At 45.5% G+C, this 14,083-nt stretch overlaps 1 protein-coding gene across 7 annotated transcripts in view; it reads right to left on the bottom strand.

Annotated features, from left to right (window-relative positions):
• SEMA6D (semaphorin 6D) overlaps positions 1 to 13,287 on the bottom strand; it is a 31,120-nt gene extending 17,833 nt beyond the window's left edge. For all 7 annotated transcript variants that reach the window (XM_053954470.1, XM_053954473.1, XM_053954475.1 and 4 more), the window contains exon 1: positions 13,206 to 13,287. The gene's annotated coding sequence lies outside the window, so the exon portion shown is untranslated. The remainder of the gene's footprint in view (positions 1 to 13,205) is intronic.
• Between the last annotated feature and the right edge of the window lie 796 nt (positions 13,288 to 14,083).

Below are 14,083 nucleotides of genomic sequence, written 5' to 3'. Positions count from 1 at the left end.
GAGCAGGGGTTTATGACAGCCAGGTGTAGCCTTCTGGTAGACACAGATAGACTGGTGTGAAAGACGTAATTCCTGCCACATTCAAACCTTTTAGTGGAGGCCACTACTGGGGACTACAAATAACAATGCTGAAATATCTGTTAGGCCTGAAATAGCTGATTACGAAATGCTGGCAATGTCTACCTTCAAGAAAATGCAGAAAACATGAATACTCTCAGTTTGATTATTTTCCCTTGCCCAGTCTTTGATTAATTTCTCTTATAAATTGCATTCCTAGCATTTCAGCTAGAAAACAATCCATGGCAAGTGTAATGTTTGGAAATTACCATATTGCTATCCTTGTTTTGCAGCTGGGGAATAGAGGCACAGATCAAGGCTGACTTTGTGGCCCAAGCCAACCACCAAAAAGGCCTTTTAAAAGATTCTGAGCTGCTTGGGGTCAGATGTGCTCCTTCCCTGCAGCACAGGCACACTGACCAGTGTCCCTCAGGTGAAAATCGGGTTACAGATCAGAGCTCCACGTGGCCTATGCCATAATGAGTTGTGTCTGCAAGGAGAAAGAACTAGAGGTGTAAATGTTAACTGGTGGCAAAAATCCACCTTGTTAAGGAGGTGAGCAACCTGCCTGAAACAGGCCTCAGGGAGATGCTGTTGGTCAGATGGGAAGCAGGCAGTTGTCCCAAGTAATAAACTGGCTCTTTGTGGCTGCCACCCTTCAATCTCAGATAGAAATCCCATCCTTCAATTCCTGATTGGGGGAATCCAGAGAAGCAGGATATAATTCCTGTTAAAATATGAGCCTGCCTTCAAACAATCACACATGAAGGGGAACAGGCTGGTGTTTCTTGCCCATTAATCTATTCCAGCCTTTGACAACGTGCTGGTGACGCTCCATCAATCATCTTTCCGTGCACTGCCACGTAAAAGAGAAGGGGGAAGGGAAAGGGCATTCAGCCAGCTGGGGAGAAGCAACGTATAAAAAGGCTTCAAACCAGACTGATGCAATATTTTCTACTTACTGAAAAAAAAAAATCTTAAAAATCTTCTTAATACGATAAATGCTTCTCAAAATGCTAAGCACAGGCAGGAGTGCGGTACAGTAAATCCAGGCTCAAGTTCACGACAGGTCAGAACAAAAGATACACCCTAAAAGTTAGCTCACTTGTGGAGAGTTTGGCAAGGAATGGAGGAAAAGGTTGCAATAGTAAAAGCTGAGTAAATGACTGCATCACCTTCCTCCTCCACCAGACTTGGGCTGTTAGGTGAGACCAAGGATCCCCTCTGTGCTTGGAAGTACAAGTTGGACATAATGTTATGGGGGGCCAGGCAGAATTGATTAATAATATGCTGAGCCTAGTCAATTTATGTTGATGCGGTTTCCCACAATCCCAGCTGACTGGACTTGGGCAAATCAGGAAATCCCTGCTGTCCTCTGTTTCTTCCTGCATGCAAATGGCTCCCTGAGGGCACTAATTAGTGCAAAGGCACTGACCAGTGTCTCTCAGATGGTACCTTCTGAAATTTTGAGCATGAAACACTCTAATAATAAAAATTAAGCCAGAACAAAAAATATTTTACTACTGCTTGTTCACAGATGTTCAACAAGTTTCTCAGGGCCTACAGCTGAGACTTCAGTCCCTGATGCAGAGCAAAGCTGATCTTGTGCAAAACCCAGCAACTTCCAGTGAGCCCCTGAGACAAGTCCTGCTGAGGGGCACAGGGCACCCCTGTGGCTTCAGGCACTGAGCCCTTGGCCAAAGCAGTGCCTTGAAGCTCTTCAACCAGAAGAACACTCAAGCAACAAAGATCTACTGGCCAGGCTAGAGCAAGTCACAGATTCCACCTGCACCCAAATAAAGGCTGAATGGGAGCTTACTTGTGTTCAGCACCTCTCCCCCTTCTTTTGGATGCAAAGGACCAGCGTAGAAAGGTTAAAAATCCTGTTTACTGAAGCCTCAGGGATTATTTTTTGATGTACAAATCACTTGTGGTCTACAGCAGTTTTAACAGCAGTTAAAAAACACTACCTAAAAAGGGTTCAAGTTCTGGGCTTCATGAAGTAAAAAGCCTACTGGCAGTGACTCTGCTTAAGGGGGTTAAGGATTTGCACCTGAGTTTACTTGCTGATGGTAACTGCTGCCAGGTGGGAGAAGTTCAACTTCTTGAGCCAGCTGCAGAGAGAATACAGCTCACCAGTGAGTGCTGAGTACAGAAAGGGAGAGTGTTGCTCAGTTTCGCTTTGTCAACCAGGTCAATCCTTTCAGAAGATAAAACATTCAAAAGAAAACATATGAAGGTGGTACAGGCTGCCTTCAGGGGCGCCCTAGACTTGTAGAAATGTACACATTGGCAACCACAGATGCACCAGAACATTCACCCAGAATAGCACCTTATCCCTGCTGTGACTAGAATAAAATAACTCCAGAGCAGAGCCACACTCTGGGGGAACCAGGCAAAAGGGTGTTTTAGTAATCAAAATATGAAAATGGAGCCTTTTTGTACCACCTGAGTCAAAATATAAGACCAGCATGGCCCAGGGGCTTCAAACTCTAAAGGAGGAGCCAACAATTCTTTTTTCTATCTCTATTTTTTTGTCTTGGTCTTTTTTTTCAATGTCTTACTGTGTGAAATGTGTATGATGAGTCATTTGCTTACAAGCCAGAAAGTATTCCACATAGAATGCAACATTTGCCTTAAAAATCTGTATCAGTATTTATGATATGAAAGGCAGGGGATTAGATTCCCATTTTAGGTCATATCTATACATAGGTTTTCCAATGATGCAATTGCATTATAGCGTGGTAAGTTCTCCCAAAACAGGGATACAACAGCCAGCATCAATGCAAGTGTGATTTTATTTATAATTCTTTTAAATGTCATTCCAGTACATGTTTCTTCTAATGAAGTCTGACTTCAATGGAGTTCCTGAAGGCAATGCCTGACAGAAAGGTTTACAGTACATTCAAATCTTAGAGATTTTCTATGATGTGATAAATCCATGTTGTGGAATTTGGTGATAGATTGTTTCAGCTAATTATCAAATAACACAGGAAAGTATTTGTGGCTATAATGAAAGAAAGGTACTTAATTCTTGTAGTCCCTTTCAGAAACATAAGACATGATTTTGTATGAATGGATAGGTAATAAAAACTCTTTCTCTCCTATAAACGTACACCCAAATGTAAACTTGCAGTATGCAGTCATCCTTACTTTTTATAACAACTTTAAAGTCTGCAGCGCTGAGGAAAAAAAAAATAGGATATTTAGAGCTGAGATATTAATTGAGCATGAAAGTGCAAATAACAGGTCTGTTATTTTAAGATAATACTTGACTTCTTTTAAGGATTCTGCATTAACACCTCTTGATCTATGCCTAAGTAAAAAAAGATAGTTTAATATTAAAGTGATGAAACCCTACCAGTGAGTATCACAGCTTTCATCTTAATTGGCTTATGGCACTGCCAGCTACACTTCAGTTGTTTGCAGGCTTTGAACGTTGCAGCAAGCGCACCCCTCTTGCTCTAGAACGAGTTGACAGAACTTGCAAAATGGCTGGGGTGACTTTTAATGATGCAAGTGTTTAGTGGTTGATTAGAAGCACTTTGAGGGCTAAATTCTCCTGTGATCAGAAATTTACTTGAACACCAGATAGTTTCAGCAGGAAAGGAAATAAAATGCTAAGCAAACTGTAAGTGATTGCCTCAATTATAGTTATTTTAAGTTAATTTTTGAGACTGAATGTTAACTACCTTCTCTTACAAGGGTGACATGACAGTCCTGCACCTGATTCAGCTCACATCTATGGTCAAATCTGTTCTGTTCTGCAAACCTCCTGCAGGACATGCTTTCCTTGCAAGCTTGCCAGGGCTGGGCTATCAGTGATGGAATGCAAGGTGCTTTAACTTAAGCAGTGCTCTGGATCCACCATTTTAACAGAGCTGCATTTCATTAATTCAAACTGCTCATGCCCAACTGGGACTGCCCTAGGATATACTGAATTTATTTGTGGAGGTGTCCACGGACTGGTGCAGAGAATGTCAGTACAGTGACCTTTGTTCCATAGTCTGGGCACTGATCCTCCATTAATTCCTGGCCATGAGCAGCTCTGGTAGCAGGAACTCCTACCCCTGTCCTGACCCCAGCCCCAGAAAAGCAAAGCTGGGGAGAGCAGCTGCGGCTCATCAGGGTAAAGTTCTGAGCACCTCCAGCTCCCAATTGTGTCAGAGGTGTCTGATGCTTTTGATAAATGTGTTTTAGACCAAAATACTTTATCCTGAAAACTAGGAAGAACACTTAAACCATAATGGCAAAGACCTAATTAGCTCCTGAAGTACACACAGGCTTGGATGCAGATTCAGTAACACCCAAACTGGCCTCCTTGGCCTGGAACAAAAGCCTAAAACCTAGACCAAAGTATCACTTTTCCTCCCTCTAGGAGGGTTGGCTACAAGTGTGGGTCAGTGCTGTAAGTGAAGGAAGTCAGTGTTCTTCCTGGAAGCCTGCAGAACATGATTTACATAGCAAAACTGCCACTCATTTCAGCATGATTAGGCATCATCTGATAAGGTAACTCTGAGACAGGTAGAAACCAGTACTTGCAGGTGAGGAGTAATGAAGGTCTCAGGCACAACTTGCACAAGTCCAGCCGACGCCACAGCCAAGGGAGTTGCTGGCAGCACCCCGGGCCTGCTGTCTGCCAGCCCTGCAGAGAGCAGTGTAAGCAGCCTTCCCTCTGAGCAGGGCTGCAGCCCCGATCCTGAGATAAGTGCTGCCCATTTGAGTCCTGGCTGGAGCCCAGGAGGTCAGGGTTTGCCTACTGGATGAAGTGAATGGGATGTTTTGAAATGGAAGGGAGGTTTGGGGGAAGGAGTATGCACCAACAAGCAGGGCAGAGGGAGAGAAAAGGGATTTGCACTGTGGAAAGGGCACATCTGCTGTTCAACAGGCTGTGCCTCAGACAATGTTGCTGTCAAGCTCACTCCAGAAAGCATCACTTCTTTCCACCCACCACTCTCCCCTGCTACAAACATCCCTCCAGCATCTCATCACTGTGCTTTGCTGGAGCATTGCTGGCTCGAGTTGCTGCTGCTGGGGAAAAGGCTGCTGCATGCCACTGCTCTCACTTCAGAGAGAAGGTAAATGGCTGCGGAAAATGCAAAGGGACAGACAGGAGAGGACTCAACAGGCAAGAAGCACGTGAAAGATCATAAACACTGTGCTGGGATTCTCTGTGTGCCGTTCTCAGGGCTGGAACGGTCAGCCAGCCTTGCCTGCAGGAACACTGCCTACAGAGCCTGGGGAACAACGTGTTTTTAACTAGCCTTGCTTTTTCTGCACAGACAAATCTGGTAGCTGGCCACCCAGTTACCTACTTGTATATGCAAAGCATGTGCTCTGCCCCTTTCCTGGGCACCATCAATTACATGTACAAAACACAGGCATGAAAACCTGGAGGAACCTTGAGCTCGAAGTTAACAATTACTATTATCTTGTTAGGATTAAAGATTAACTATGCCAGTAAAAGGATGTGTTATGAAATGTCTTTCCCAGGCTTACAGTAAATAGAGAGTTTTGTTTTCTTGGTTTTAGTTTGTTTTTTTTTTTTTTTTTCTTTATCTCAAAGTCTCCTCAGGATTTGGAGTAATTGTTTAAACTGCTGCTTTTATTTACCATAATACCAAAATGTTGTCACTTGCCACGTGACTGCTCATACTTTCATTTGAGATGTCGTGCAGAAACACATGGAAATCTGGTGAAAGCAAACCAATTTTAGAACATGTTCCGAGCAATTGTTTTGCAGCACTGCCCTACAGTATGAAGTCTCTTCCATTTCTTAAATTGCCTAATCAAATGCAGACTCTGTTCCAGTCACGCTAAATTTTCACATAATGGCAGAAAAATACTTCTTTCTAGCCTAGCACTGAACAGTTGGATCACATTATCACATTTGCTGCCTTTGTAGTCTCCAAGTGTGTATTTGTAAAAGTATGTATATACATATTCACAGGGGAGGGGGGAACACAGGTGCTCATGCTGTGAGACCCGGGGGATGGTCAGAGGGACAGGGACACACTTTGAGAGGTGCCTGTGCTGAGGGTCTCTTGGAGGGACCTGGCTTACCAGAAGCACAGAGTAATGGTGAAAATTTTGTTTTTTTTAATTTAGAAATCAGATGTATTAGTGCAGCATTTGATCTGGCTGATTCCTGGCCCTGCAGTCTGCTGACGTTATTAAACTGATATAAATGCACTCAGGTAAACTACACCTATTTGTTGCCAGTCTGGAGCTGGAGACAGGACTGGTGAAATGTGTAGCCATGGCTCTCCCTGCTCTGGGTCCCAAGCTTGGGCACATCCTTGTGTTGATTTGGGGAACTCTGCACCACAGGACTGCCCACTTTCCACAGAGCAAAGCGGGCAGTGCCATATCCATGGCAGTGTTTGCAACTGGATGCAGCCATGCTGGGCACCAGCTCTCCCTCCTCTCTGTTTTACTTGGGCTCCATTGCCTCATGATAACATTCACTCTGCAAGACAGGGAAATATTTGCATCACAATACTTTGGCATTTTGACTTGTGAGCCACAGAGAAGTCACAGATCAGACCTTTCAGAGTAAAATAAAATTAAAAAAAATTCAAATCAGTAACACATGGACTGCAAGTGCTTGAATCAAGGTCAGAAGGAAATCTGTGCCAAATCAGGGAATGAGACTTAGGGCTTTAAAGCTTTCTATTACAGCCTGTCCCATTCCCTCTTCCACGTTGGCCTCCCCAGATCCCCAGTACAATTACAATGTTTCCTTAAATCCTTGGGTTGTCACTAGTAATATTAGCCAGTGTAACAACATGACAAGATAATCATACCTACCCCCCACACTATTTTCATCTGCAGGTCTATTTTTCTTACCCATCTGCACCAAATATTTAGGTTTGTGCTGGCACAGCTTGCTGCTGAAGACCACTGTTCAGCCATGAGCAGTGTTTGTTATGTTTTTGGTGAGGATGAAAACCTGATGCTTTAGGGGGAGGAAAAGCCATAATCCACTCTCACAGTAAAACCTGTATAGTGCTATGCAACACAAAAAAAAAAAAAAAAAAAAAAAAAAAAAAAAAAAAAAAAAAAAAAAATTCTATCCATACCCTTGCAGGAAATCAGATTAATCCCTAAAGCATGAGATTTGATTATTTTTGTCTGAGGTTATCATCAAGGGAAAAAAAACTACATAATGCTAAAAATATCCACACGACATTTACTTTATGAAGAAAATATGATTTACTGAGCAAAAACAAATTACTGGCTTTTCGGTGTTAATCTTTGATAAACACGTGCTGGGTTAAAGAAACTGTCACAGAGAGAAGTTTGCAAATTGAAGGAAACCATTCAACTCTGCAAGATTATTTCCCCCTCCCTTATTACTCCTTTCATGAGGCACCTGGGGACATTGTTCACACACTGTTGACAGCTTTCCCACTACTGCTTTTCCTCTGTTATCTGTTCCCTTCTCTTCAGCACTCGTCCCCAGGTGGCAATACACAAACGAGCTATATTTGCAAGGGGTGCCAAAGCTGGCTCTTGGGCAGCTATTGAAGAGCCAGAGGGCCCTCTCCTGCCTTCCAGGCTGGCTGGTTCAAGTTGTTTCCACAGGGCCCTGACCCACCAGGCAGTGCTCTGGTGTTTCACTCCTGAGACTGCACTGCTCAGGAAACACACATTGCCTACACAGCCCTTTCTTGCTTTGGCTACCATCACACCAAGAGGCATAGCCACGCTCCCTCACGCTGGGCTACATTCAGGTGCCATCTGAAATTTCAATACTGCAGCCGTAACTATACATGGAGCTTTTTTTAAAATTAAATATGCAGTTTTCTTCTCTGTGGTCTCCCAAAACACAGCGGTTACACAGCCCGATGGGACACGTAGGGGCTCACACAACATAGGAAGGGGGCACCTAAATGGAGGCACAGCATAAATAAGGGCTTGACATACAAGTGTGAAGACTTTCTTTCAACCCCAAAGTGCATCTGTCATGACAGACACAGAAACAGCAGCAACACTTTGTGCTGGTGCTGCAGTCCCTGCCCACCAGCAGCACCCCTACACACGCCTGGGAAGCCAGGCAGCAGCACTTGAGGGAAATACCTTTTGTTTCACACCACAGTAAAGCTCTGAGGAAGGCCCTACCCAACATAGGTGTGAGCTGGTACTTTACCACTGCTTGAGAAAGCAGTCCCAGCTGCCACGACCATTTGATAAAATAAAGATGAACTATGTAGCTCACATTAAGAAAAGCCTATTGTTGCAGTAATAGCTGAGCTGAGTGACCAGCTGATCAGCTCTCTTCTCTTCTGAGGTTTCACTCCCAGCGCTGGTGGGCAGCCAGTCTGTGATGCTGCTCCCCACCACTCACTCGTTACCTTTCTAGATGAGCAACTCTGTGCTTGCCTCCCTGCTGTCCCTCACACACTTGAAGAGCCCCCCAGCAGGCACCTGCCAATTAACTCCTCATTCTCATCCCAGGCCCTCTTCAAAGCTCCCCTTTGCCTCTGATGCCAAAGCGTGTGTGCCCCCGTCCCTGACACACGCAGCTCAGCTATGTTTAGGTGGCTTGTGCACCAGCACAGCTGCTGATTATGCAGGTCAACACGGCTCTCCTGCTTCTAGAGGCCACTGCCCGACTGTACCCATCTGCCATCTCTTCTTTAAACCATCCACTGTGGGAACAGGAGCCATCCCTTTCATTCTGTGTTTTCACAGTGCCTATCCAATTAGAAACTGGGCTGCAATTTGGCTCTTAGATGTAACAGTTTAAAAAAAAAAGTAACGGCAACAACAAACCTTTTTGCACGGAGAGTCTCTGTGTGCAAATACGACCTCTGTTATGTTACCAAGGTCAGGTAGACCAAGGCCAATCTGCTGTGTGAGAATATAAATCAAAGCTGTCCAGGGACTGATTTCATTTACAAGGTTTGTAACCATTCTGGACAGAACAAATGTCACTTGCTTGCCTGAGATCCTTGCTCCTCCTCTTCCACCACCACTTCTTTGCTCCTCCACTCCCACCAAACCCCTCCTTTCCCACTAATACTTCTTGACCTCCTGTGCTCTTGAAAGCAAAAGTTCTCTTCTAGCAAGAAAGCAGTGTCTCACACATGATAGACAGCCATGCTTAGCCAATTTATTTAATTATGCAAAAATCTCAACAAGTAAAATTAGCGTAGAGTCACAAGTACATTCACCTGCTGGTTATCTGCCATTCAAAGTACACATCAGAATTAAAACAACAAATCCTGTAACTTCTTTCCTATTGCATTCATAGATCTGCAAAACAAACCAAGGAAAGCATCTGTAGCAAGTATTAGAGTCTGGGCACAGATCCTGTGAAATCACATGGTTTCCGTTGTGGAACTAAAAAGGCTTCTACAAGAATGTGTGAAATACACAGCCGAAATTCTCCATTTCTTTCTGTGCTCCTTGGCAGTTTGTGTGGCTAAGTTAAAGTGGCAAGTTCTGTTTCTGTAGCTGGCGCTTCCCAAGCTCACCCCGATCTGCACACTGAGCACACACAGGATGCAGCCAGAAGCTCCCTCTCGATTATGGACAGAGTTAATGTCATCCCACTCCAAACAACAGGTTGCTGTCTCCAAACTGGAGCCTTGAAAAGCAAGAGTCCAGCGGTTGCCTCACTCCTCCCAGCTATTTTGCAGCCCTTCCTTCTGCAGGTGTGCACACCGAGCTGCAGTGGGGCTGGGCAGGGGTGCCAGAATGAAAGAAACTTCACGTTCTGGATGTTAACTTTAGTTACCATAGCCAGACAATGCTGCCAGTGGCGTGGAAGAAAAAATTGCTGTAGCCAGCTGTGCTGTTCACAGTCGGGTGGTTTCTGTGTAGCTCCAAATGGTTATGGAGCCAGTAGCCTGTTGTGGCCAAGGACAGGATGATGGATGGTCTACACACACTGTCCAAGCAGAGAGAATGGCAGAAGTTCACTTCAGGGTTGTTAAAATGCTAATCTGGGTTAGTTAACAAAAGCCGAATGGAAAAGAAAAGTTAGGGAAATCAATACTACTCATACGCTGTATATATGCACTACAGATTTGATCTCTGTGGTTAACACAAACATTTGACTTTGGAAGTGGGACAATTTAACAGTTGTCCTGTCTGAATAAACAGAACCAAATTCTGATATTAGCTGTACTGTAATTACTGTCAAGCCACGACGAGGGAAAGCAGGCTATGGCAGACAACACACAGAGCTCCACAAACAGCATCGAAAGAGCAGTAACACTGTTCTCGCTGCACACCTCTTCCATGTGACACGGGAACAAATCAGAACCCACTTTCTTTTGAACTCAGGGCTGGCAGCTATTCACAGAACAAATAACAGCTTAATAAAATGGCTTAGATGGATTTTAACAGTAACTGCAGTAGCTTATCGGATGCATAAGAAGGGATCATCTGTTCGAGCAGCAGTTTTGACGAAAGCAACATTTGAACTGTTTTAATTACATACAGAGTTGCTAAGACTGAAAATACCTTGTACTACCCAATGCCAGTAATATGCCTTATTCCATCTTTTCTTAATTACTTGTGGAGCAAATTGTTACTTTATCAAGTGGAAAGGTATCTGATTTTATCAATCTGGAGTTAGAGGTATATTTAACATATGAGTATGTAATCAACCATCATCTCCTCTGTTCAGTTAGCAAACACACAGTCTAAGCCTTGAAAAATATCAGAGACTGCAACGCAAGTAACCTCCACATAAGCTCATACAGGCACGGAAGCTATTGTAAAGGTTTCCTTTGTTTTACCAAAAAAAACCCAGAACTGAAACAGTCTCAGTCATATCACTTTTCTACACCTGATGAAAAGTGACCATATTCACCCCTGATCTCCACTTGATTTCAGATTTCAAATTGCTTTTTGTTTTTCAGAAGGACAAACAAACATGGCATTTCAACATTTCCATGCAGGTTCTGTCTATCTAACTGGCTACACCTGACTTCAGGGGATACTGAGTCCTCTGTTAAGTGCACTAATGTTTTGAAAGAATTTAATACCCATAAAAACCAGAACTGAAACCTGACTGTGATCAGCTGTAGTAAGACCAGAAGATACATTATTACAAATGCCTAACATACACTTTGAACTGAACTTCCATGGTGGACTTTTCCTTCACACACCTCTCATGACGGGACCGACTGGATCAAAGATCAACCTCGAGTGAATTGCATCTATAATTAAGCATTCTATCCAAATGTGCTCTTCATAAATAGACAGCAAAGTTATGGCGGCTCCAAGGGCTAAAATATCTGCTCTAACAGTCAGCTCAGCTCAGCCATTCCCAGAAACGTTCAGATGGTCCAGCTCAAAGGGAGCGAGAGGCTGGGGGGAAAACCCGCAGCCACACAGCTGGTTTGTGGAGCTCTGACAGGGCCATCACTGTATTCCTGGCACACACTCCTGCATCACACAAAGCACATTTAGAAAATGATGTTATCTCTGTTGCATCTCACCATAAAGGAGAACAGGTAGTGACAGACTGCAGGATATGGGGGAGGAAGGTTCACTGTAACTAAAGGTGCAGATGAAAGTGAGAAGCTGGTTAAATAAACCAATGTACAGCCTCTGGGTTATACTTTTTTGGCTGCCTTTCTGAAAACAAATCTGAGCTACATAATTCAGAATCCTAATAAATTCTTATTACAAACTTTTCCTTCCTGATTTAAAAAAACCCTGAGCTTTATATTAGTTAACACAAAAACTGCTGAAGTTTATAATTATATAGAGAAGAAATCAGAGCACTAAGCTGGCAATTTGTTTTTATCTAAGCCAGAGTAAATGTTTATACAATATCTGCCAACATAACAAAATATGCCTGTCACTTACAACATTAAACATGATTCCATACAGCTTAATTTACTGAAAGGAACTGAAATAGACTTTAGAGGTACACTGAATTTTATACCGTGAATAAAGCAGGAAAAAAAAGTCTATTCTCTTTTGCCACAAAAGTAATTGCAAAGCTTTACAATGAGCTTCCTGTTGGACTTGGAAAAAGGAGAGAACCTCAGAAAATTCTCTGTGAAAGTATTTGTATGTGAGAGCAACAGACCACCAGTAAACGCCTCTAAGACAGCAGGAAGCTGTTTCTTCAAATAATATTTAGGGAACATTAGTAAGACCAACAACTTCAAGCACAAAGGTATCCCAATAAAGATGCATGTTTTTTTTTTTTTTTTCCCCCAAAGGAAATAACCAGGGGGAAAAAAATGCCACATATTTACAGAGCACTGAACAGTATTCTGGAGGAAGTTTGCTGTAATTCCTGCACATTATGTGTGAAGCGTGTGTGTGTGTGTACATGGATAAGCTACAATACCATCTGTACAGCAAGTGCCACATATGTGAGCATTATGAACCATCATTGCTGCTGCTATGCTCAAAAGTAAATGTATTCTAAGCCACACACAAATACAAATGACTTTACACACTGAGGGTTGAATTTTGCTCAAATTACTCACAGGCTAATGCCTGTGCTACAGACATAATCTTGACCAGAAGTAAGAAATAACTGAGAGATTGGCAGAAACCCACTAATTTAAGACTAGCCATATTCATGCTAACAAGTGGGATTTCCACCGGAACTACAATTTTTTCAAAACATAAACCTAAAGCAGTTAATCGCATTTTTCAACTCACAAGCTAAAACACAACAACCATACAAAAAACCTTCCACAACCACCCCACAACCCTTTAAAACACAGGCGTAATAGCCACCTAGATATATCTGTGTGACCTTTCATTTCCATTCATCCTTATAAATAATAAAGAAGGCTTTAAACCCTTTCTAATTACTCCTTGAAAGCAGCTGTATCGGTTTCTGCAGTGATGAAACGCCCCCACCCCCCCAGAAAAAAAAAAAAAAAAAAAAAGTTTCCCCGCTCCGCACCTGAGCATTGTTTTCGGCAGGAGGGCGGGCGGGGAGCTGCCCCTGCCGCGGCACGGGGATAATTCAGAACTGACTCCAGTATTTGTTTCCATCCATTATTGATGGGGAGCTGGAAACGCGGCTCCCTCTGCCTCCCAGCGCCCGGCTGCTGCCGGGGAGCCCGTAAATCACGCCTCGCCAGGCTCCCCGCCCCGCCGGCAGCGCCGAGCCCCGGGCCGGCTCGGCCCCCGACGCGGCGCCAGCTCCAACTCACCCCAAGCGCCCCGGGGCGACTTCGCCGGGGACAAACCCGACAGCTCCGCTCCGGCTGCCCCGTCTGCGGCCGGCGGCGGCTCCCGCCCGCTCCGCTCGGCAGCGCCGCCGCGCTCCCGCCGCTCTCCCCGGTACCTGCAGCCGCCGCGCCGCTGCCCGCGGCCGCCGCCCGCCGGCGGGGCCCGCTCCGCCCGCCGTCCCCCGCCGGGCGCCCCATCCCGGCGCTGCGCTGGGAGCCGGGGCGGCGCGGGGGAGGCGCGCCCGGCAGAGCCCACCCCTGCCTCCACCTCCCGCGAATGGATTTATTCTCGCCCGTCCCTCCGCCAGCACCGCGGCGGCCCCCGGCCCGCGCCCCGCCGCTACCGCGGACAACTTTTCGGTCTCACCGCAGCGGGAGCGCGGCCCGCGGCCGCCGGCGGAGCTCGGCGAGTCGCGCCATGGCGGGGCGGGGGCGGACCGGCACCGCCCCGGCGCTGCCCCCCCGCCTCCGCCTCCCCCGCCGCGGGCAGCGCCGGGCGCCGCCCCGACACCGACACCGACACCGACACCGGCCCCGGCCCCGGCCCCGGCCCCGGCCGGCTGCGCGGAGCTCCGGCAAACTTCGCCCGTAGTTGTACCCCTCCCAGCCCACCTCGGCAAACCTGCCCCCGCCCCTCCCGCCCCGAGGCCGCGGAGGTAAACAGCTGGGACGAAGCCATCGAGAATTTGTTTTGTTCATCGTCGACGCCACCTTCGCTTCTTAAGACAGAAATTTTCATTTCTATTTGGGAAGAAAAAGTCATTGCGAGCAATGCAATTTTGCGGGCTAACGAGACTCGATTTTGCAGACGAGTACTTCGCGTGTGGTGCTGGGGGGGATGTCCTTGAAATGACATCTTT

The sequence above is a fragment of the Vidua chalybeata genome, chromosome 13 (genome assembly GCF_026979565.1).
Source record: "Vidua chalybeata isolate OUT-0048 chromosome 13, bVidCha1 merged haplotype, whole genome shotgun sequence".
NCBI classification, from domain to species: Eukaryota; Metazoa; Chordata; class Aves; order Passeriformes; family Viduidae; genus Vidua; species Vidua chalybeata.
Note: the sequence above shows the minus strand (reverse complement) of the source record. Positions and strands in the feature narration are given on the sequence as shown.